This window comes from Morone saxatilis, unplaced genomic scaffold (genome assembly GCF_004916995.1).
Source record: "Morone saxatilis isolate NCDOM2014 unplaced genomic scaffold, NCSU_SB_2.0 Contig10, whole genome shotgun sequence".
NCBI classification, from domain to species: Eukaryota; Metazoa; Chordata; class Actinopteri; family Moronidae; genus Morone; species Morone saxatilis.
The window spans coordinates 13,112,236-13,136,244 of NW_023339652.1; positions in this window are offsets into that span (position 1 = coordinate 13,112,236).

Below are 24,009 nucleotides of genomic sequence, written 5' to 3' on the forward strand. Positions count from 1 at the left end.
AAACATTCCTGCAACAAGTGTCATACTTCAGGCGGAATTCTCATCATGTTCTCAGTAGTAATGCGAACAAAAAAGCTTTGAGAAGATACTGGGAAGATGTGGCGACATGAAGAAATGCAGGAGGACATGTGGTGGGGAATGTATTTTGGAAGAACTACAATAAAACAGAATGCTTCAGAACCAAGGTCGCATTGCTGCAGAGGAGTTTCATGCAGGGATGAGTTGTACACAGCTTAAAAACAACAGGATCAAATGGATGCTCTTACTCTTTTTGTCATAAAAGTTTTTGTTTGCCATGGCGTAACTAAGCTTTCATTCTTCTACACTTCCTACATGTTTTGGCCAACATGTCTTAATAGAAGATGTTCCTATAATAATTTGCAGCATTAACATTTAAGTACAGAGTTTTTAAAGTTTTCTCAACAAAGAGCAACTTGGCTCCCTTTTCCTCAATTCTACTTCTGGCTTTAGTGAGATTTTTTTTTTTATCCAAGAAAGATTAAGGGTACATTTTACTAACAAAGATTAGTTTCAAAAACAGACCTTAGTTCAAGTGCAAACACGATTATTCAGTGCTCACAATAGACCATTTTCTCAGCAGACATTTTGACTTGTCAAAGCAGGAAAAGCACTGGCTGTTACTAATAACAGTAATGATGTCTCTTTTCTATTTTCTAAATGCTCCAGTAAGCCATGATGACTGGAATTCAGTCAACATTAACTTCATTATTTACACCTGTGATTTTCTTGTGACTCGCCAGTGAATAAGGCCTATATACTGTATGTACACTATCTTTATACAGTATTGCCTCTATAATGTCTGATGTTCTGTATTTTTAATGGACAGCAGCAGGGTGCTTGGTGTGGGGATGCAGGGTAATGCTATGTACCTAGTCTAATCTTATCAAATACCCAAATAGAGTGGAATAAAATAGAGGAAATAACAGTATGGCATGAATAAAAAGTTTGCTAACTAAAATCATAAGCATTGTTTCCTGGCTTGAACATGATAACCAAACTTTGAATCAAATATCCAGGCTGGCTTCGGGTGCATAGGCATTTGGCCCTTAACAGGGGAATTTTCAGCAATGCTGATTTTACAGCATCCTTAGTCACTGACCTTCCACACAATCCTGAGGCATCAGTCTCTGGTCCAGCTGTCCATATTTCCATCACCTCCACTGTGTCTGCATCCATTGCATCCAACGTCCCGCTGCTGGAACATCTTCCTTGATCCTTGATTACCACTTCCAAAAGCAGGGCCCCCAGGAAGACAACTAAGACCAAAAGGACAAGCACTGCAATTCTTATGGACACAGCGATCAGACATTCCCTTGAGGAAGGACAGAACACATCCTTGTGTAAAGTGAAACGAAAGGTCTTCGCAGAAAAGGATAAAAAAAACGGTAAAGAATAAAAGAAAGAAGTACGCAATAGAGAATAGGGTTGAGACTGAGGAGGAAGAATTGAATTCACCAGAGTAGCAGAGCAAAACATCTTCCCCTAAATTAAACCAAAAGGTCTCTGCAGAAAAGAAAAAAATGTAAAGAGGAACAGAAAGAAGTGCACAAAAGAAAAGAAAGGTGAAAATGAGGAAGCAGAAGAATCCTGCAATGTGTGTTTGTAGAGCTATTCTAATCCAAAGGAGGGCTGGCTGTCTTGTCTACATCCTGAACTGATGGTAGGGGCAGCTGCATGTGCCACAACTGTGAATCAGACTAATAGAGTTTATTAAAAAAAAATGTTAAAAAAGATTATCTATAGAATAAATAATTGTGTCATTGTTTCTTCATATTAGTGTCAGACATTTCAGGTCATCTTTTAAAGGAATTTGTTTTTTTATGAAATAATCACAGAATGTCTTTCAAAAGATGCAATGAATATTATCTCCCCATGAAATAAACTTGAAGCTTCCAGTGCACAAACATCAAGAAAAAACTTTACAATAGAAACTTTAGAAATGAACATAATTAGCATTTTGCAATATTTAATCAGGTAGAAGCAGTAGATGCATTTTAATGTGGAAATTGTGCTTTTTTGCAGAAGAAACATATCACACATTATTGCTCCAAGCTGAAAATTTGTGTATGTGACACACATCTGGAGGGAATCTTTAAGTAACATTATGAGACACTACAGCAGTAATGTGATTATTTTGAGGAATGCTTTTATATGAGATAGTACTAACCCACTGTATCTCAAATAAAAGCATACCTCAAAGTAATCACATCACTAAATTTTTTCTACAATTGCCTCCACAAGTGCAAATAAATTATTTTATCAAACTATGCACAACTGATCTCAGACCAGGTGTACCGATTGCAAGACTTTTCCATAAATTATTGCAATGTTACATTAAAACCACATCAGAAGTCACCGTGGGGTCGGAGTTGTGGTTTGTGTTGTAATAAACTTGAATCAATCAATCCTTGACAATCAAATAACTGTAATATGACTACAGGCTGCAACTGAACGGTTATGATCTTGTTACTGCATCTCTCTTTCTCTCTTCACTGGTTGGGATGCTTTCTGTATATTTTGCATGTCTTTGGTGCCTCTCATTATATCACTCCATCTCTTTTTCATTTCCCATAAAGCTTGTTTGCTATATTACATTAATAATATAATTCTGCCTGTGTATGAACACTGCTTCTCTCCCTCCCCCCTCTTCGGTTTTCTATGCGTTCTCCTTAAATGCTGCTCTTGTCGTGCCTCAGACTCGTTTCCAAGGTAGCCCAACTATAAGTGCATCCAGCCTTTGGTTACGGTGGGCTTCCAAGGGAATGGTTTGAAGTCTGCTCTCGCCCTTAGCTGCCAGATCATGAAGCTCTGATCTACTGAACGGATATTCTTGTCACCTATATTTTGGATAACATGCAGAAGTTGTATAGGAGTATTTTTCTGTTCTGGCAAAACCTGTGAGCAAACCACTCCTCCTGCCCCCACACTTTGAGGCTGATGCGGCTTGTCACATGATTCCTGAAGTCTGAAGTCTACTCTCATGCAACGTCCATCTTTTGAAGTGTCAACAGAGCTGTGGTGTATCCTCTTTTACATTTGCCCATTCCAGCCTCGTTCTTACCATCCTCCCCCTTCAAGCGCCCTGACATGAAGAAACCCCCTCTGTGGATTATACCAGCAGGTCTCATCAAAGCCAGACTGCCAGACTGCTGACTCTCAGAGATCTCTAATGCTTAGATAAAGACAAAAAGAAACTCAAACTCATTCAACAGTACAAGTTTTCATTAGTGCACTATACTTGCTGACATTTGTAAGAAGGAAATAGGCAGGTAATTGCAATTAAAGTAGGGAAAACATAATCAACAGTTTGTCCAGAAACTACAGGGATATAATTGTCTTTTCCTTGGGCCAGTGTTCAAAAGATCCTCAATTTCTCTTACTATTTGAAGAGTGTATTATATTTTTGCTTTTTTTTTTTTTAGATAATCATGTCCTCCATATCAGTGGTAGATGCTCTAAATTTATTCACCTTGGTTCTTGGCTAAGGTGATAGCAGGGCTCTCACTAAATCTTGATCATTACTGTAGCTATCATAGGCTTATAAAGCAATAAATGGCCCTGAATATCAGTGATATTAGCTATTCAAGGCAGGAAGGGTAGTGTGGCGGTTATGTCGGTAGTAAAAGCCTCCATTGAGCATGATTCATTCAGTTAGTTATCTATATAAAATGTATTTTTAACATAAAGGTTTGAAGAATTATGTCCCTAGACCTGCCTTTTAATATAAATTTGTGTCTAAGTGTAAGTCTGTAATCTAACTAGACGTATTTCGTTTGAAGAGCACAGCACATTACATCGAAGCTAATAATGGTCTTATGTGGCCAAAGTGTTGTAACCGTTGGCCTTTAAAACTTGCAATGTGTATTAAGACTTTAAAAATTTCCATTGTCAATGTCAATAACTCTATTGCCTGTTGACATATAAAGTTATGGTTTTCATTGGCTTTTTAAAATACCTATCAAAATGTGCACGTCCCTGAATAGTAACTGTTTATGATATACTGGCTGGAAAAAAAGTGTTCAATTCAATGTACATATAAAAGAATTTTCTATGCTTACTTAAGTCGCATTTCAGTCACATCTGGAAGCTTCTGAATTGTTGACATAAACAGTGTATGTTTAGCTTCAATGAGACAAAAAAAATCTATAGACAACTGTCTAAGAAAAGACATTTACAGTGTAATGGTATTTCAAATGGAATACAACAAAAGTAAGTTTATTTATTTTTATTTTTAGCAGCTTTATATTTCTATTTAACTATTTTTTACTTAATTAATTAATGTCCACTTTAAATGAATTGTTATTTACCTACACATTGTATCACTATACAGCTTTAATTGAGCATTTATTAAGTTTCAGTTTATATTAAGTTTTATACATTTAAATGATGGATTATTTATATAGGTATACCAAAATTAGCTCTTATAGTTTTGTCAGTGTGATGAGGAGGATCCATCACAGCTGCTGTGGACAGGCTGGCCAACTACAAACAAGTCCACTAGATCGATATCAGGTAAGAGGATGACAACAGGTAGGTATTACATCACCTTTTTTTTTTAAACTAACAATGTATGCTCAGGTTTGATCTACTCAATCGAATACTCGGATCAAATTGAAGCTGCAAGGTGCTCTTACCCACAGGAGAAGAGTGGATGCTAAAAAAGGACATGGGCAAACAAAAAAGCGTGGACAGGGTGAAGACAAAGACAGTGGGACCAAGCAGTCCAAACTGTTCAGTAATTCTAGGCCTACAGTAGAGGAGTCCACCCCTGGTGCCCCCAAGTCTGAAGAAAACCCAGCGAAAGCGCCCTCTAACACATAATAAGGTACCCTCTAGGATGCCCTTCAGTCCCATATCGGCTGCCCTACATCCTAGAAAAAAGGTTGGAAGTATTTCATCATAAATGCATCACAATGTTCTGGTTGGTTCCCCACTACATGCAGCTGGTGCTCTTTGTATGCTCCAGGTTTCAACAAAGAACCACTGCCCATCATTGTGGTCAGGGACATATAGATATAGGTGCTTTTTAGCTAGCTATTTCATGCCCAGTTAAATAGAAAAAACACATTGTACTCGTGTCATGTATGTCAGCCTGTTATATAAGGTGTTTGTGTGAAAGAATATAGTACAAGGATATGGACAGAACAGTATAAGCTGTCGTCATGTGTTTCTGCTTGTGCGTGTTTGTCCTGAATGTGCTTTGATTCCTCCTGTCTCTACTATCAGATGTTCTTTCACAGGTTAATCTTACGTAACTCTTAACAGCTGCTGCCCAGCATCTACACTGACAGCCTGGTGGGAGCAAGTTATCACTTTTCAAACTCCATTTTGTTTTCATTTAGAAGTCGTACAGCAAACAGAGAAGCTTCAGGAATAAGATGAAAAACACATTAGTCCTCTCTAATTAGCCAGACATGACAGCATTCAAACACAAGGCTTTTATGCTTGAGAAACGAATCAATTAATTCTATAAACCCTTATTACATTTAATTTACAAAACAGCATACATTATTATTGAAACATAAAAGCACACATTTTAATCAGTGCTCCATTGTCACAGCTAACTGAGCTATTTACTTTGAAACAATTTGTACATTTGGCTGCTAACTTAAGCATCTGCTTGTTAATGTCTTGTGGGAGCTGTACCTTGAAAAAAAGACTGAATGTATATGAGAATGAAAGTAGTTCAGGTCCATCATGACTACTGCTGATGGATATTTGGTCTGTGTAGAGAAAAAGAGGAAGACTTAGAAAGGCAAAAGTGGGTGGTTTTCATATTTTTTTAACTTTTCTATCATCATCTATTCTAAGTGAAATTTTATGCATATTCATATACATATTACATAAAAATACTGTACATCGAACCCAAATAGTGAACATAATAACTGCAGGAAGTTTGTGTTAAACAAGCAATTTGGATTAATTTTGTGCTCATTATTTCCTGTGAAAATAATGACACAGATGAGTTTTGCTGATATTTTTAGTAACTTTTTATACAATTTTATTTTTTAACAATCATACATACGTAATAGGCTGTGTTTTCTTCTCCCTGATAGTTCTTTGGTTGTTTTAAGTTTAAATCTCAAATAATAATCTAAACTTTAGTTTTCTTCAAAGAAATGAAGAAATAGATATATAGGCCTTCTACTGTGTATATTTTTCAAGTTTTACGACCCTTAAAATCAAGAGGGCCTCACAACCCCCTTTTGTGGCCCTAAGTGGGGGTCCCGACCCCCAGGTTGGGAACCACTGATATATAGTGTAAGAAGAAGAGAAGAGTTGAGAAACAAGACTGTTGGGACCACTGGAGCCTTTAAATATGAATTTGTTCATTTTGTGTGTTCTTTTATCATGATAATCACTTCCTGTGATCTCTCATCAACAAAACAGCAGATCTCGCCCTCACTGGGCCATGGCTCCCTGAAACTGCGGAGTGGCCTGGAGCAGACCCACCAACAAAAGGACAAGAAAGAACACAAGAGCCTGCCTATTCCTTAAGATTCCTGATTAGCACACTGCTAACGAGAGTAAAAAAAGCTTGTATTCATTGTTACAAACACAAAGCCAGCCAGTTGACTTTACAAGGAGTGACAAAGTTGCCAATATTAGCACCAAGTTACTAACTGCTAAGTCTGCAAGGAAGCAATACACAGAGCGAACTGGTCTCTTGCCACGCAATCTGACTGCACAGGGAAGACTTGATTGATCGCCAGCCAACAAATAGCACACCAGCAACCCCCACCCCCTTTCTTCCTTTAAGGAATTTGGTAACAACATTTCATTGAGGTTTTATTGTTGTGTTTATGTTATGGTTGACATTCTGATGCCAGTCCTCAGCTACACCGCTATGGTGATGTTACTTCAATCTTGTGCTCTACACAACTAACTCCTTTTTAACTTGTTACCTGTTAATCTAAGATCACATAAATATACACCTCAAATTTGGCTTCAAACACAACCATACAAGTCAAAACCTCCCGCTTCACGTGTTCCTTTGTCTCTGACTAACACGTGCTGAGCTGTACATATGGACAGAACAAAGACACAGACATATCCCTTCTGTCAGGCAACCACACATGCTCACTGTCACAACTAGCTCAGTAACATATACGACTTAACAACTGGTGGACATAAATATGTGTACCAAATTTTACGGCACTACATCCAGTAGTTGTTGACACATTTCAATCTGAAAGTGTTGGACTGACTAAAGGGGATCTATAGGAGGACCCAGTTTAAAAGATATCATTTGAGAAACCTGAAAGCACAAAGACAAGGAAGGGTTAAAACAGACACAATAATACTTTCAATTGTAAACTAATTCAAGGCCCCAGCGCAGCTGTCAGATAGGGAGATTAGCATCGGAAATATATGCAATCTGTTGAGAAATCAAGTGTCAAGGTAGATGCATCAATTCAATTAGTTCAACAGTTGCAAATGATTGCCCTACACTGCAGTCAAGTAGCTGCTGCACACTCACAACAAATCTTGAGGTTTTATCCTCTGATGCCAGATTTTTTTGTAATAAAGTGGAAGAGACATACTGTACCAACAAGGTATCACAAGGGATTTATTTTGACATTGCCTCTTCCTTCTCAATCCAAATGAGTGTGGCTGGTATTTTGAAATGTATATATATTTTTTGGAGGACAGATTTTCTTTTTCTTCTGAGTTTAATCCAAAATTGACAAGTGAGGGCTTAAAAAACATCTTCACAAATATTCAGTAATGTTCCTTTTGGAAATGAGTCTCACAATACATTTCTGAAATGAGAAATATAATTTTGTCAGTTTCAATTCAAGTGAGACAGAACTACATAGCATTCCTATATGCTAAAGAAATAACTGAGGTGGAACAAATCCAACAAATCCAACTGGTATTTTTACTGAGCTTGCTTTCAGAAGTCTGAATCCACCTTTCTGATTTTGTCCGTGATTAAAAAAGTTGTGATTGCTGCATTTATGCGATGACAGATGATGATCTGAAGAAAGAAAAAGGACTAATTTATACGACTAGTTTTTTTGTTTTTGTTTTTTTACCATAGTACATATCTGTGGTCGTTTATTAACAAACAAGAAAGAAACCAAACAGTATATAGCTCCTTTTAATTGGCTGAAATTAATTACTGTTAATATATGCTTTAATTTAAATATGCTAACAATACTGCATTGGGGGTGCTTTTTGCATTGTCCGTCCGACCCAAGCATGTAATTGCCCAATATATGAAATATGGAAATTTGTCCTCTCCCAATATTTCTAATGACCAGTCATCAAATGCCTCCAAAAACTAAAAGAAAGCTCATGTCTCCCCACAATAGTAAGTGTTGAACTGACTCACAGTACACACTTGCAACAGTGAACACAAGATATATGAGCGGCTCAAGAGCGCATAAAATGTTTCTGGTCATTCTGTAGCCTTGTCATTTGAAAACTGAGTCTGTAGTTGAAATTGTGTCGCTGTAAACCCTCCAGGTTATGATTATTATTATTCAATTATGATTTAAATCAGCATTAAAAAATAATGTTTGATGTGTTGAAAGCAGGAATGCATTGAACTATATATGAATATGTGTAATATCTGTTGTCTACAGCTTTTATGCTGTATAAAAACTGCTCCTTCAGTTCATTAAAACCCTTACCTCTCTAACGGCAGCTGGACAGCAGCCTCTGATTGGAGAAGTGCTGTGCAGTGCCATTACGTACAGTGACTCACTGTGCTTACCTTCATTAAATCACAAATAACACCAGGCTGCTATAAAAATAACCCTGTACGATCAACACATCAGACTGCTCCTTTAAGTCTCATATTCTGCTATATTCTGCTATTTATGCAGAGGACGTCAGATTACAGCGGTTCATCAGTCCTGTGTGTCATGGCCTCCTTTCCTACTGGTTGTGCCTGTATATTTTCAGTGGGTGTGGGATTCTGCCAAGGTTGCTCCTTGTCAGACACTGAGGAGAGTATCCAGTTTGTCAACCTCAAAATTGCGTCTCTGCTTTTTGCAGATGACGTGATTCTTTTGGCTTCATCAGAACATGACCTTCAAGCATGCACTGGGGTGTTTTGAGTGTGAAGTGGTCGGGATGATAGTCAGCACACCCAAGTCTGAGGACATGGTTCTCAGCTAGAAAACGGTGAACTGCTCCCTCTGGGCTGAGTGAGTTACTGCACCAAGTAAAGGAGTTCAGGTATCTCTGGATCTTGTATCAGAGTGAGGGTAAAATGGAGTGTGAGATGGGCAAGCAGGTTGGTACAGTGTCACAGTAATGTAGACTGTGGCGAAGAAGAAGCTGAGCCTGTCGATCTACTTTCCAACCCTCATCTATGGCCATGAGGTTTGGATTGTGACTGAAAGAAAGAGATCATAAATGCCATAAGGAGTATTCTCCATAGAGTGGCTGGGCTTAGCCTTAGAGATAGGGTGAGGAGCTTGAACATTTGGAGGGAGCACAAAGTAGAGCCACTTGAAAGGTGCCAGCTGAGACCTAATTTGGATGCCTCCTAGACCCTTTCCTTTGGAGGGTTTCAGGACATGTACAACTGGAAGAGGTAGACCCAGGAACGCCTCGGAATCATCATGAGATGGTAAACGTTTCTGTGGAGAGGGATGTCTGGAATACCCTGCAGCCACCGCAGCCCGACCACAGGTGAGTGGAAGAAAATGAACAGAGGGATGGATTATAATTATGATGTATTCTGTAAACTTCAATACCAATCGTAAAATAAATGCCAAGTGAACATGCTCCAGCACCTCCACCTTCTGTGCCTCTTTCCTCTACTCCCCAGGACAAAGCATCCACATCGGCTTCACCAGCTACAGTGCCTACCTCCTCCATTGCATCTCCCTCCCAAGACAACTCATCAAGTTATCCTGTGACACAACATTTGCCCTACTTGCAAAGGGACAACAGGAATTACTTTGTTGAGAATTGTCTCCCTTCTTCCCCAAGACCCCATCACGGCCACCTTTTGGTACCACAGGAAGGATAGACAACGGGTCCCTTCACAAGCACGAGTTGTCACAAGTGACGAATATAATGTCATCTTGCAAAACCTGGATGCTGAAGAAGAGGAGAAAGAGGATAGAGGAAAAAGAGAGACATCCTCTTGTTGAAAACCGCAACCACTGTGCAATCTGCAGAAATATTACAGCACCAGGGTCAGAAGCAGAAGAAGATGAGTGGGTGCAGTGTGAGCTCTGGTTTCACCTCGTCTGCGTTGACCTCAGTGATGCTCCAGATTGAGACTGGCTGGGTCGTTAGTGTTGTGGCACTGAGTGAGGGAGACATGGTTTTCAGGAAGGAAAAAACTGTACATAGTTCATCAAAATAGTTTTGTACATAGTTAAATATTTTGTTTTACAGACATACACACACAAACACTCTTACATGTTCTGTTGTTTTATTGTATATACTTACTGTACTTTTGTGATTTGTTAATATAAAATTTCAATAATTTGAATCAAGTTCGTTTACAGTTGCATTCAACATGTAAAGAATATGAACAACAAAAAGCACATCGTAAATACCTCGCCCTACTACATAAGCCTGGAAATTACTTCATTACTAAGGTTGATATTGAAATAAAACAGGAATATATACTACCTGTCACAAAAGTGAAATGAAACAGCTGCTTTCTACCTCAACTCTCGCTGATTTGTTTACTGGTGGTTCCTGTACACATTTAGAAATCTCAGTACGTATTTACAGATTCTTTTACACATTTACGAATCTGATTATGCGCATATGGATCGAGATACCGTTACACAACTCTCAATTAACATTTGTAAATAGTTTTGCTACAATAATGGCCACACAGACATGTCAAACCCCGATACTGCCCTCTGATAACCCTGTTTAAAATGGGGCTAGCTTTTTTTGATGTACAGTGAAACAATAGCGTCATAAAAAAAATAGTAATTCATTTCTGTTTTACTTTAATTAATGATATAATTCATGCAATTCCCCAGATTGTTACAGGGTAAAAATAAAATTCTGATAAAAAGTTTCAGTCCATAACTAGACAATCACAGACTTGTGACAATAAACCCATGATAATTAACCCGTACTAAAAGTCATGCTACACTCTTTTAGAGTTAGAGCAGAGACTCAACGCCTTTAAATAAATAGTTTAAGAGTTTAAGAGTTTAGAGCCTAGAAGTACCTCAAGGTGAGCCTTCTTTAATTTTTATATTTTATTTTTTAGATGGTCAGTGACCTTGGGCTCTAAACGGTGTTCAGTGTGTTGTCCACTGGACAGAAAAGGAGGCAGGGTCTTTAAATAGCTGACTCTAGCGCAAGGACAAAAACTCCATGAACCTGGGCCACTGGGCTAATATGTTCTGAGCCACACTGACCATTTTGCTGGACACTTCTATTTCTTCTAAACTTGTCACATCTGGCCAGTATATTATCAGCTACATGGGCAATCATTTAGACAAGCATTATACCTTTTATTCAGTTGCAAACTTCCGTGAAAAAACTGTAGCATGGTCAATATATATTCTTTAAGTTAGTTGTAAAACTCTCCTTTCCTCTACTCTTGACAGCAGTTTTCAGATCATCTCTGCAATAAGCGGGAAGCTTGAGGCTTCCTCTCTCGCTCTGTCACGTCGGTCTGAACAATCTTGAAATCCCCGCCAATCCCTAAAACCACCACCTCCATGAAATGCAGCAGTTTAGCCCTTGTCTGAAATTCAAATGAAGATTAATCAGAACTGCTAACAAGGCAGCTTGAGAGACAAGCCCTCTGTAAGACTGTTATTCACCGATCCACAAGAGGGAGAGGAGGAGGAGGAAGGAAGTAAGGTAAGAAAAGAGCATAAATAGATGGATACCGGCGTGAGTGTGTGTGAACCATGAAAGTCCAACAACACAAAAGCCACACACTCTGAACAACCAACATTTGCTTTACTGCTTAAATTATCTTCTTATCTAACTTGAAAACAAGAACACACATCTTGTCCTGCACCTCAGTTTGTTGAATGAGCCACTAAACAAACATTTACCAGGGATACATGCTCTGCTGCTGTTTTTCTGACAAAAAAAAGAAAAGAACAAACTTATTTGATTGTGGGAATGGGTCAGGTTGGGTCTGGAATCTGTTTAGAGAAAACTGTGGGTGAGTTGGTTCTGATACTAAGGTGGGTTTCCTAACTGGGACCAGTGCAGGACTTTTTTCCTGACTGACTTCAGATTTGAGTTGGCGGGCTTTATTTGGGATCCTTACTTGTAATTTACAAATTTCTTTTTGGCTTTAAGGTTTAAACCTTGACTACTAAGTCCTTATCCTTACCTCACAATAAGCCATTCATGACTTCCTTCATTTTTAAAATGAAGGCCTGTTTTACAATAAAAAGAACCTTCAGGAAGAGATTAGTTTGTATTGTAGGGAAAACGGCTTAAAGAATATCAAAATATGTAATGAAAATGAATCACACTGGGCACCAAAAGGATTGTTATTAATTTTAGGCTGTTAAAAATAATTAATATTAATATAAAATAACAGAATGGAGTTGAAGGTCACATTGCGGCACCACCCTTAAAGAAGGGAAAATGATAACCAATTAATTAAGTCTTATCAAATATATTAAACTATTAATTTGGTTATTGGTACTCTGATTAATAATTACATTAAAAACTACAAATTGCCATATCAAGAGTTAGTACAGGTTAAAGGGTTTTGGAGACCTAAATAGTAGAGGGTGGCAGCCTTGTGTTTGCGCACGTGTTGGGTATGCGCCAGAAGCAACATTTCAATTGCTTTCTTTTCCCTGTATGTTCCTTGTGCACAAGCATGAACGTACGTGTGACGTCAAAAAGAGTACATGAAGAGAGAGTTTTGAGTTTTTCCTCCTTTATGTTGTTACGGTTATGTTGAAGGCCAATTCAAGGTAACATTATATTTTTATGATCTATGTAGGATAATGGTGCCAAAAGAGTTAGTTAGTATGCATGCAAGACCCTGCGGCAGTGAAAGCAAAACGAGTCGATCCATGCAACATCACATTGACAAAAGTCAGGGTTAGGGAAAGGGGTTGCTTTGTTAGCTGTAGCGATTTAGTCTGTTGTGATGAGCCAGGTTGGGAAGATGGTTCCATTGTTGAAAGCGGTCTTTGCTGCGCAGTGTGCCGATGGTGCAGTTTGGAGGAAACCAGCAACCTCCTTTGTACTCTTACAAAATTAACAGCTCTGCGCTAGGTTGCTTTGTTGCTCATGTGATGTTAGCTGGCAGACCTTGTGTCATAGCTGCTGGTTATAAATAAACGCGATTATTCTCATTTAGTGGCGCATCCTTGGCTAACCAGGGATCCCGGAAAGGATCTCAAGATGTTGCTATAACCCTTTATTCTTTCTATCTTTCTGCGGTGCGTCTGTACCGGGCACAACACACAAAGGTTCAGAGCCAAGAGGTAAGAGAGGGAAAAATAGGGGGGTTTTGGTGACCTGGCTTTCGTTCATGATCCTTGCACTCAGTGCCTCCAGGGCATACTGGGTCTGCTGTTTGAAGACCTGAAGAAGGTTTACTGCACTTTTATGAACCACCTAGCCTTGGTAAACAAACGACCAAGCTCTTCTCATGTTGTCAGACTGCATCAAATTGCTCTTTGGTAATCCATATATGTTTGCCCATGTGCTTGCATTCCCACTCCAAGGCTTTTATAATAAAAAAAAAAAAAAGTTGAGCAGGAGCATACCTCAAACTGGCTGGTACCTCACAGTCAGTGCAAATCCAGCCAAGGTGGGCTATAAACTCTACAAGTCCTCCCAGAGTACCCAAATAACAGTTTAGCCCAGTCTTTTGAAGGCTGCTGCAGATTAGTCCTCTTTTAGTCTGTCTTCTCTTCAAAGTGGGCAAGTGGGAGAGGAAAAAGTGAGGGGGTGAAGAAAGCTGCTCACTGCCCTCTAATGGCTCTAGTAGCCTGGTAGGAAAGTAAACTGGCTGGTAAAACATCCAGAGTGAAATACAAATACAGAGATCCACAATCAAATAGCAGTTTGTGTATGTTTGTATCCCACAGTTGGATTTGTATTTCTGCTTGCATGTTTGTCTCTGTGCACACATTCCTGGTGTGGTCTAAAACCCCTCTGATGCACCTCCCCTGGAAAAACTAAAGCAGCCAACCATCCAACACAGCTCGGATCAAATAAGCACTGCACTAACCTCTTCACCTGCTGGTTGCTCGGGGGCGGCTTTTGCCTGGCTCGTCTGCGGCGTTTCAGCCTAGGTGGGAAGACGGACGTTAATCTGAACGATTGAGGGGAAAAATGTAATTAACTGATGCCCCACATTTAGTAAACCCAACCCTCGCCCTGTGCGGTGCAACCGCTCAGCGAGATGTTTGATTTCCTTGTGCATAAGCAACAGAAAACAGGTTGCAAATAGAAAGATGCTAATGTAGCATTTAATGGAAGCATTGCCATTGGTTGTGTGGGACTTAATGTGCTTTTTATTTGTTTGTTTGTTCCCTTGTTCATTCTGCACCACCAGCGTCATAATACACATTTATCTAAAAGTGATCAAAATACAACAGACACATCTGGAGTCTTTTTTTGTAATCAGTCCTGGGTTTTCTTTCTATTTCGTACAATTTGCCTCCACATCTGTTTCAGTGCTTATGAGTTTCATCAAAATAAGCAGCTTTTAGTTGAGGTTGATGAGGCCAAGAGGGACCTTGTGCTCAGTCTCGGTGTTGTTGACTTTGACAGTGAGGAAATTTTTTGTCTGTTACTTCTTTAGTTTACTGAAAGGTTGAAGTTTGGGATTTAGTTTAGTTATGTCGATGATGGTGCACACAAGTGTAGCAGTACTGGCATTGGATATGTTGGTTTGGTGCGGGGAGGGAGATAAAGTGTTTATGAGCTTAGAGCTCAGGACAGAACGCAAAAACAAACATGTAGAATCATAATTAATAATGCATTGCGTTCTTGTATTGACTTTACATGCATATTAAAAAACAATATTTACGTTGCTTCTCATCTGAATCCGTGCAGCAAGAGAAGAAATGTTTCCTTCCACTAATATACACAATTTAGGAAATACAAATGAAACAGCAAAGATAAGACAGTGTGCTGCATACAGTCATTCAAATGAGAAGGATACAGCCACAAGTATGTGTATTTTTACTACATCAATCATAAATGAGCTGTAAACATGTGTTTAATATGCTTGTGAAACAATGTTTGAAATGCAGCCACTTCCAGTGGACATTTGAGATCCAACGGACACATGACTGAGCCGTAGTGCAACCAGAATGCCCTGCAGTGGGGTAGGACTATAACACTGAGTATTACAAATGCAACAAGAAATCCTACACTAATATTCAGTTGCATTTCGAAAGTGTAAAATACAGTATCAAACCACATAATACATGGGTAAACAAACCCACATATGTTTAAAACATCTCACAGTAGAGCATGCCTCGAGCTTAAGCCGTCTCTTTGCTTTAAACCCAAACACACACACACACACAAGCACACACAACATGGCAACTTGCCAGGTGGCACATTGTCACAGCGTGAGGTTTTGTGGTGCTAAAGGCGATGCAGCATGGCACTCTGTAAACTGTCATTTGGCAGCAGAAATGTCAGGAATGGATCAAACTGAGGAGGATCTTTCTCTCCCTCAAACACACACACACACACACACACACACATACACATACACACTCAAACAAACAGTCAATTTAGTCAAACACTCAAATGTGAGCACATACAGACACCGACATAAACAAACACACAGATGCACATACAGTGCATGGATGCATACAAATGTATCCACACACTGTGTTAAGCCCCGGTTGTCTTGAGAGATGAGGTTAAAAGAAAGAATTTAATATATCAGTTTAACCTGAAACTAATTCAACAAAGGCCAATAAGAGTATTTCCCATTAGTGTGTGTGAATGAATCTACTGTCCAGTTGCCAGGATTGAATTGGTTAAGCTGCCAAATGAAAAGCAGTAGCGCACACACACGTACACACCAGTTAATTACATATACTGAGTGTGTCATTGCTAACCACTCTGTCTTTATCGCTACGGAGTCACTTAGGCTTAGGCCAGCGGGGTCGGCTGCTATTTTAGCTAACACAGCAGCTTGGTGGCTGAACGCTGATAGAGAGGGAACACACATCCACATAGACACATGCATGCACGCTACACACAGACATACACCTCAACGTATGAGGGTTAAGACATTCGTATTGCAGTTTTTAAATTGATGTGGGCCTCAAATGCTCCATTTTCCTGCCTCGAAGCCGCTCTTACCCGATCACCCCAGAAAACAGCCACCGCAGCATCGCAGGGATGAGAGCAACTTTTACTGTAGGTGTGGTAATTCGAGGTAGCTTATCCAGTTGAAGGGCTTCATTGCAAAAAGCTGAATCTATTTTGGGAAGATTGCAAACTTGTGTTCATTTCGCACATCCTAGCCATCACATGAACATCTTACGTCATGTTCAAAACCAGTCCTTTTCAAGGGATTTTCAACTCTACTCTATAAGTAATATAAAAAGTGGATATTGTTACAGTGTCAGTGTTTAGGTGAGTTTGGCCAAGTTTGCCTTTGTATTCGCACTTTTGAGTTGCAGGAGCTGGACATTTCAACCATTTTTCCATTGCTTTTAGCTTAGGATGATCATATTTTCAAAAGACCCAGACTGGGACACTTAAGTGTACCTTATGTTCATGCATGGGAGCAATTTTGGGGATGGGGTGGGGAGGTTGGGGGAGATGTAGTGCCACTTACAGAAGGGGGCGTGTTAAAATAGCATTTAACCTTTTGTTTTGTTGTGTAAGACTGCATCCCCTATGTCCTATGTGTCAGCATGAAGACAGAAAACTTTATGCCAATATTCCTGCAAATGCAGCCGTGTAAGTTCAAGTTAAGTTACTTATTCTATAAATCTTACTTTGACAGCTGCAAGAAATACCCTAACAGGATTCGTAGTCCATGTTAGTGATTAGCTCATCTGAATCCGCATGTACACATAAATCATAAATGTCCTTCTTTAAGAGACGCAGACACATGGACATTTTACTCCACCTCTATCAGTCCCTGTAGGATATGTTGCTTTTTAAACTATGTTGAGCAGCGCAAGCTTTCCAGGTGATTTCTTCATTGTGTGTTGTATTGATGTATAAGTGTTTAACAATTTACTTTAAATGATTAGATAGATTGCTTTCACTAAAAACTGTAAATAATAAACATCACAGGCAAAAGGAAACTCTGATGAAGTTCAGGGACACCAGGACATTTTTATTGTTTTCAGAATATTTGACAGGACTCAGGACACCCAGCTTGAAACCGGGACATGTGGTCACTGTAGCTGTGTATTTCAACCATTTAATCTTTATGTTATGCTTACTTTTTGGTCCATTATTATCCATTACTGTTGGTCCATTATAGCATTTATCCACATCTGGCTATCTATTTTAACCACTTATCCATTACTTTTAGCTTACTATTTAAACTGCGTATTTATTACTTTTAGCCATTTCAATGATTTTCGTTACTTCAGCTACAGTAACTGTTTACATCAACGGTAACATCTAGTATTCAGGTATTACAGCCAACTCAGTCGAGGCACTCCACAATCTTTTCACATATTCCCTGGCGACTGGACTAAGTACCCATGATTGGGAATCACTGGTCTAAAAACAGTGTGGCTCCTCTTCGGAAGGCAAAGGTGATGTAGCAGCTAATGATATCAGCTTTCAGCAAATGAGACAGATGATGTTCGGTTTCATCACAGTTTATGTGTAAAAGCTCTCAGTCTCCTTCACTGTCAGTCTACGCTGTGAATACATTTTCATCCTGTAAAAAGGCACATTAGACGGGAGCAGACTGTGAGGCTTGATGTGGCACAGTGCTGCATGTTGCCGTATGGGTTACACTCAGCAGCTTCCAGAGGTGTCAAAGTGTGACTCATCATCAGTCAGCTTACTGCTTGCTGAATTTTCAGTGGGGGAAAAAAACATGCATCATTGACTTGCAGCTGCTGAGAATGCAGCTCTTGCTATATCATCACTGTAGCAGACAAATCAATCCACGGTGGTGCTTCCTGCAGTTGTTAGAGAGGATGAAATTATTTGTCAAGACAGAGGGCGAACATCTGTATTGGTGTGAAAAGGCATCCGTCTGTGAGACTCTTGGATGGCACTTGTGAGCAACACTCAAGCAGCGGGTCTTCTTTCAGTGGCAATTTAGAATCTATTAAAAATAAAGTGGTAACCAGGGGCCAGATGCTTAAAACTGTGTAGATTCACCACTAAAACTGTGTGTATGCACAGAGACAGAAATATGCATACGCAGTCTTTTCATCAGATTCATAAAGCTGTGCTGAGCCAGACTCTGTTTTATACACTTCAATCACTGTGGAAACGGGCGCACATGCACAAGCTTCCACTCCCACAATTATCCAGAAATGGATGTAGAAATGCTCTTAAACACCTATTTGCATATCGACGGCACTACTCATAAGACCCTTCAGTGAGAAGAACACCAAATAAGAAAAAAGGGGAATTGAACTGACTGTGTTGTATCGGCGAGGTTCTCCAAACAACAGCTGTCACAAGCGCGACCTTTACACACGGCTGTGGCTATTTATAGCACCCGTACCGCTAATTGATCACATGTATGGGCACTGTTATATCTCAATCATCATTATTAAACTTCAGAAAGGAGATCAATGAATAATCTATGTGGCTCATATCAAAACACCCTTCGCAAAGTGCTTCACAATTCAGGATCAAATGAAAAGATCAACAACAGGGAGGCAATGTAAATGAAAGGAATGTTAAAAGTCATCAATCATAAATAGTTTAAAATTAAGTTTATGAATGCGCCTCTGAGTGGCATTTAACAGAATCAGTGATAGTGGCAAACAGCTGCATAAGGGGGCGCCCTGCTGGAGCTGGCGGCCCACGTATACTGCAGCTGAATCCTTGCTGCAGCGACCATGGGATTGATTCCGAACTGTGGTACTTTGCTGCGTGTCATCCCCACTATCTCTCTCTCTCTCTCTCCCACCTTTTATCTCTACAGCTGTCTCTATTAATTAAAGGCAATAAAAGCCATATATATCTATATCTATATATATATATATATAAAAACAACCACATAAAAATAAATCAACTATTAATTGAGGGTCATAAATGCCACCTCAGTCATTTCTAAATCAAATCACATATTTCATATTCTTGCAACTGTCTCACAACAAAACTGGAAAAAAAAGATGTGGTAAATTTAAACAAAATAAGCAATTAGAGAGGCAGATGGAACAAAAAGGTGACATCTTACCATTACACATCCACTTTCACAAAAAGCTCAGTTTGCTCAGCCTATTCTATCATTTTGAAATGTCTACACTTTCAAAAAAAAGAATAGCATTTGATGGTTTGGGGATGGGGAGGGGTAAAATGTGTTTACAAAGGTATCTGCTTTGTGCTGCGACTGAAAATAGCACTGCATTAAAAATCACAAAGGGTTGCGTTGCCACAGGCGTGTTGCTTCAGGTACCATTGAGGCAATGAAATATAATCCAGGGCAGTCAGAGTAGTAGATCCATGAGTGTGAAGGCACAAAACACTGGACAGTTGGGTTGGGGAAAGAAATAATTTTTCCAAAAATCTATTCTCGTACATTGTTAATAATGTTATGTTGTTGGAGACACAGTGACACAGTGCAGCACTCTGACCATGTACAGCATACACACTACAGCTATCCAGTTCCTCTTTAATGAAACCCAGCATCTGAGCACATTTTAGATTGGAAGATGAAAGTGAAATACTGTGAATACGTCAACCACCATCACCCAGAGACTAAAGGGCAAAGAAAACAACCTATGGCCTACTTTCTAGGGTTTTTCCACGGGCAGGGGAGCAGCAGGGGTTTTTCCTCAGCAGCTAAAACTCTGGTGCGTCTGTGCTCTCAGTACTTCTGTAGCTTCTCCCTGAATCTCTGTGGCTTGGAGTTAAGTTTCACTCCTGCGTTCCTGTTTGTACTTTCAGATATCAGCATTATTTTACGGTTTACTGATCGCTTTCAGCCATATCGGGGCGTTAAAAGCTTCCCACTGGCGCACCGGGGGAATGCTTTTATTATGAAAGGCTATCGGAAACGCAATGTGTTTGTCAGCAAGCTAGCGGAGCTTCATTAGTGGTGCTATTCTTGCTCTATCTGGAGATCAGTTTGAAGTATTGCTGTACCAGTGGTCTCATTGACATGAATGAGTCTGTCTGAATACAGCCTAACTGTGGAGTCGGATTTAGAGTGACACTTGTATAAAGTCCTGTCAATTTTGGTCACTGTGATGCCGTCAGCATCATGAGATTTGATGAGAAGACATACAGTAGATGTGATGGGAGCTCAGTCCTGTTGAAGTTCAGCTTGATGTGATGAGTAAGCAGTCACAGTCAATTTGGGCAGTTCACTTTTCTCGTCTAGAAAATAAATTCCTCACAAGTCTCTTGAGGTTCGAGTCATGCTCTAAGTGTGTGAAGTCAAGTATAAATATTCACTTCCTGTGTAAATCCTGGTTACTGACAGAGAGAAGCTCTCATCTGCTAAAGGTACAACAGATGCAATGCCAAAGTTCCTAACCGCTCAGCTCCGTAACTGTCTGCACAAAGTTCCTGATTCAAGTCGTCAGACGCTGAGATTTTAAAATATGACTGAAGAAATTAAAGGACAGATCAGTTCTTTGTTGCGAGAGTTCAAATGGAGTGCATTCTTTAAATAGCCCTCCAATGTAATCTCTGAAGAACACACTGTTCCACATCTTCGGAGCAGGGGAGGGAACTTTTTCAGTTGCTAAGTGTCAGTGGCTGATAAATCCCAGTGTTGCTAAGCTACTTTTACTACTTCAGCAACTGACTAAAATAAAACATGTCTCTTAAAGTATTAAAATGTTGTAAATCCAGTTATTATAGGTCTTATTTTTCACACTGCAATGACCAGCTGGGGTGACGTCCACTTGTAGCAGACGTCTAAAAGAATCCACCTCATTTGCCCTCCTCTAGCTCCTCCTCCTGAAGCTTTTTGGTTTTAGTGAGTGTGTTGGTTCCTGGCATTAATTCCACATGATGGCATTTTACCTGCCAGAGTTGGAGCCGGTGTCTAACAGCATATCAAGTAAACCAAAACACCTGCGCAGTGACCATGATAATCTCTCAGCTAAGATTATCCGTGCCTGCTGTGTTTCTTAGCTGAAAGATTATCATGGTCAGTGTGCAGGTGTTCTGATTTATCTTCTCAGCTGGATGAGATAATCAAAAGATTACAGAAAAAAGAAAGAAATCATCAAAACCCTTATGTAAAGTGTAAAATATGAGGACCGCCTGATCTCTGCATTAAACGGTGTAGACTGAACCAGGGCTGGCTTTATCACATGTCTGCAAAATATAAAAATATACTTCAAAAGAACAAGTATGTCATTAACATGTAAACAGCACTTTAATGGGAAAACTGGTTGAAGTGGAGCTAACTGAACTACCTTATATACTTTTGGGTAGTTTTATCTATAACATAGCATTACATTTTATAATTGGATCACATACTGTGTTGGTATTTATTAAGTTTTTTAAAATCTCAATCTGAAAAGTACCTACTGACTAAAAGCTGTCAAATAAATGTAGTTTAGTACAAAGTATAATATTTGTCTCTGAAATGCTGTGGAGTATGGTAGTAGTAAAGTATAAGTACCTCAAAATAAGTTAATAAATTAAGTCCAGTACTTGAATAAATGTGCTTTAATAAATTTACTTCCAACCACTGGAGAAGGGCCTGAAGAGAGTCTCAACACACTTAATATTACAATAACGTGTTTCTGTCAGTTGTGGTTTGAATGATTAAACTGTGGCATGCAGGAAAGAGCACCACTTTATGTGTCTAAGCAATTACAAGTGAATGTGTAGGTTTTTGATGCAAAAATATGACTCCCAATATGAATTAACAAGATATGCTAAAAATCTTAAGGATAATAAATAAGGATATTTGCTTATAAGCCTTATTGCAATAGGCTGTAAGTAGCCAGTGTGCACGGTTTAGTGGCATCTAGTGGTAAATTTGAGGATTGCAACCAACTGAATAACACTCGTCTCACAAGTGATTAGAAGAAACAATGGTGGCTGCAGAACTCCTATAGTGTAAAGTAATGAGAAGGACTTTTACATTGAGGTGATTATACACTAATGACAACACACCTATAAAGATTACATTTTATTTCTGCCAACAGAGCCTCCTAAATGTTACACACAGGACCTTTCAACAATTAAATAGCTTTAATTAAAAATTATAGGTAATTCGAATTTTGCTATCTCAGTGCTGTCCACTCATATAGTTTTACAGTGTCTATATTAGGGCTGCATCTTGTATGGATTTAGCATTTTGCATATTGATGTTGCAAAAGGGCTCAGTTTACTCACCTTTCAACTACACTTCCTGTTATCTTATGTGCTCTTACAGCCGGGGAAAACGTATTGATTCTGTAATGTCGCCCAGTGTTGGGAAACTGTCACACCGGAACAATATTAACAAATCCCTTAACATAGCTCCACCATCAGTAAATAAGTGAATGAATGATTAAATAAGTAAACAAATCATTTTTTTCAATAAGTGAGTCAAATGAACGAATCCATGCTTTATCTGAGGAGCCGTACGATTGATCAAAGTTTGATTTATTACTGCCAAAAATTGTTGGTCGTGACAGATCCAAATCACTTCCTGTTCCAAAGCAGCATTTCCCCTGTGTGTTTGCAAGGACTTTGTCGAGTGCTCTCTTCTGCATCCCACACAAGGCCTATAAAAAAAAACAATAACTGTATCTTTTAATCTCTTCATAGTCATCAATTAATGTCTCTCCTCCCACAGAATTTGAGAATCTGTCTTTCTAAATTTTAGGAGCGATAACAGTCATTTTCTAAGAAAGGAGACAGATTAACAGCAGATTTTCGGGCTTTGAGAAAAGGTGCAGAAGAGAATCACTTGAGGAGATGAAACTACTATAAACACAGGTTTCACAGATTATGTATATATTTTGTAACATTAAAACATGAATTTTGCCACTCTTAAGCAGCCAGAAATCATTTTCCATTCACCTCACCAACATATTTGAATCCCTCTGCACCAACTTTAAATTGAAACTGATTTACATCACAGTTGCCAGTGCCTCCACAGAGCATCTCAAATCCTCGCCGGAGACATCCTCGATCTGTGTGTTATCCTTCATTGTGACGATAATGCCGTTGCTGTGTAGCTCCTCTCTTCAAAAAAGAAATAAAAATTGAATCAGGAAATTGATTTCAGACACAGGCTTAAAATTCCACGAAAGTGCCATGAAGTCTGTCTCAACGTTTCTGCTTTAGTGATCCCAGAATGTTGCAACATTTGCCAGCGTGAGCCCTTGATAAAAAGGACTCACACTGGCGAGTTGTGCTTTACAGGCCTGTAAAAGGGGGAGTTAGGAGGACATGGGGAGGTAAACTGCAAAGGCTGATGCTATAATAGTGACATACTGTACAAATAAATAGCGGACAGCTACAATATGTAGAGAGGAAAAAACTAAAGGAAAGTTGATCTTGCTAATATTTATCAATTTATTTTGTGCTTGCTAGTCTGCTGCTGCTTTGTTGGCACCTCTCCCATCTTTCATCACACATTAGGGTAGATGTGTGTGTGTGTGCAAACGTGCACAAGTGAGCGCCTTCCTGCGACCATTGTTAGTTTTAATGTATTTTTAATTTCCCATGAAGTGACTGGAGTCCTCAGTGACCGGCACTCCATAATTGGCTGCCTGTGTGAACATCAGTCAGCCTAACGAGAGCGAGGGAGCTTGTACTGCGGGCTGCTGCTGCTGTATGCGCACGCACACACACACTCTCAAAGGTATGTACTCACATTTGCAAGTGAATGGAGCCTGGCTCTCGTTTTTCTGTCTTTTCTGTCTCCTCCTTTCCTTTCCCTCCTCTGAAAAACACACACACACACAC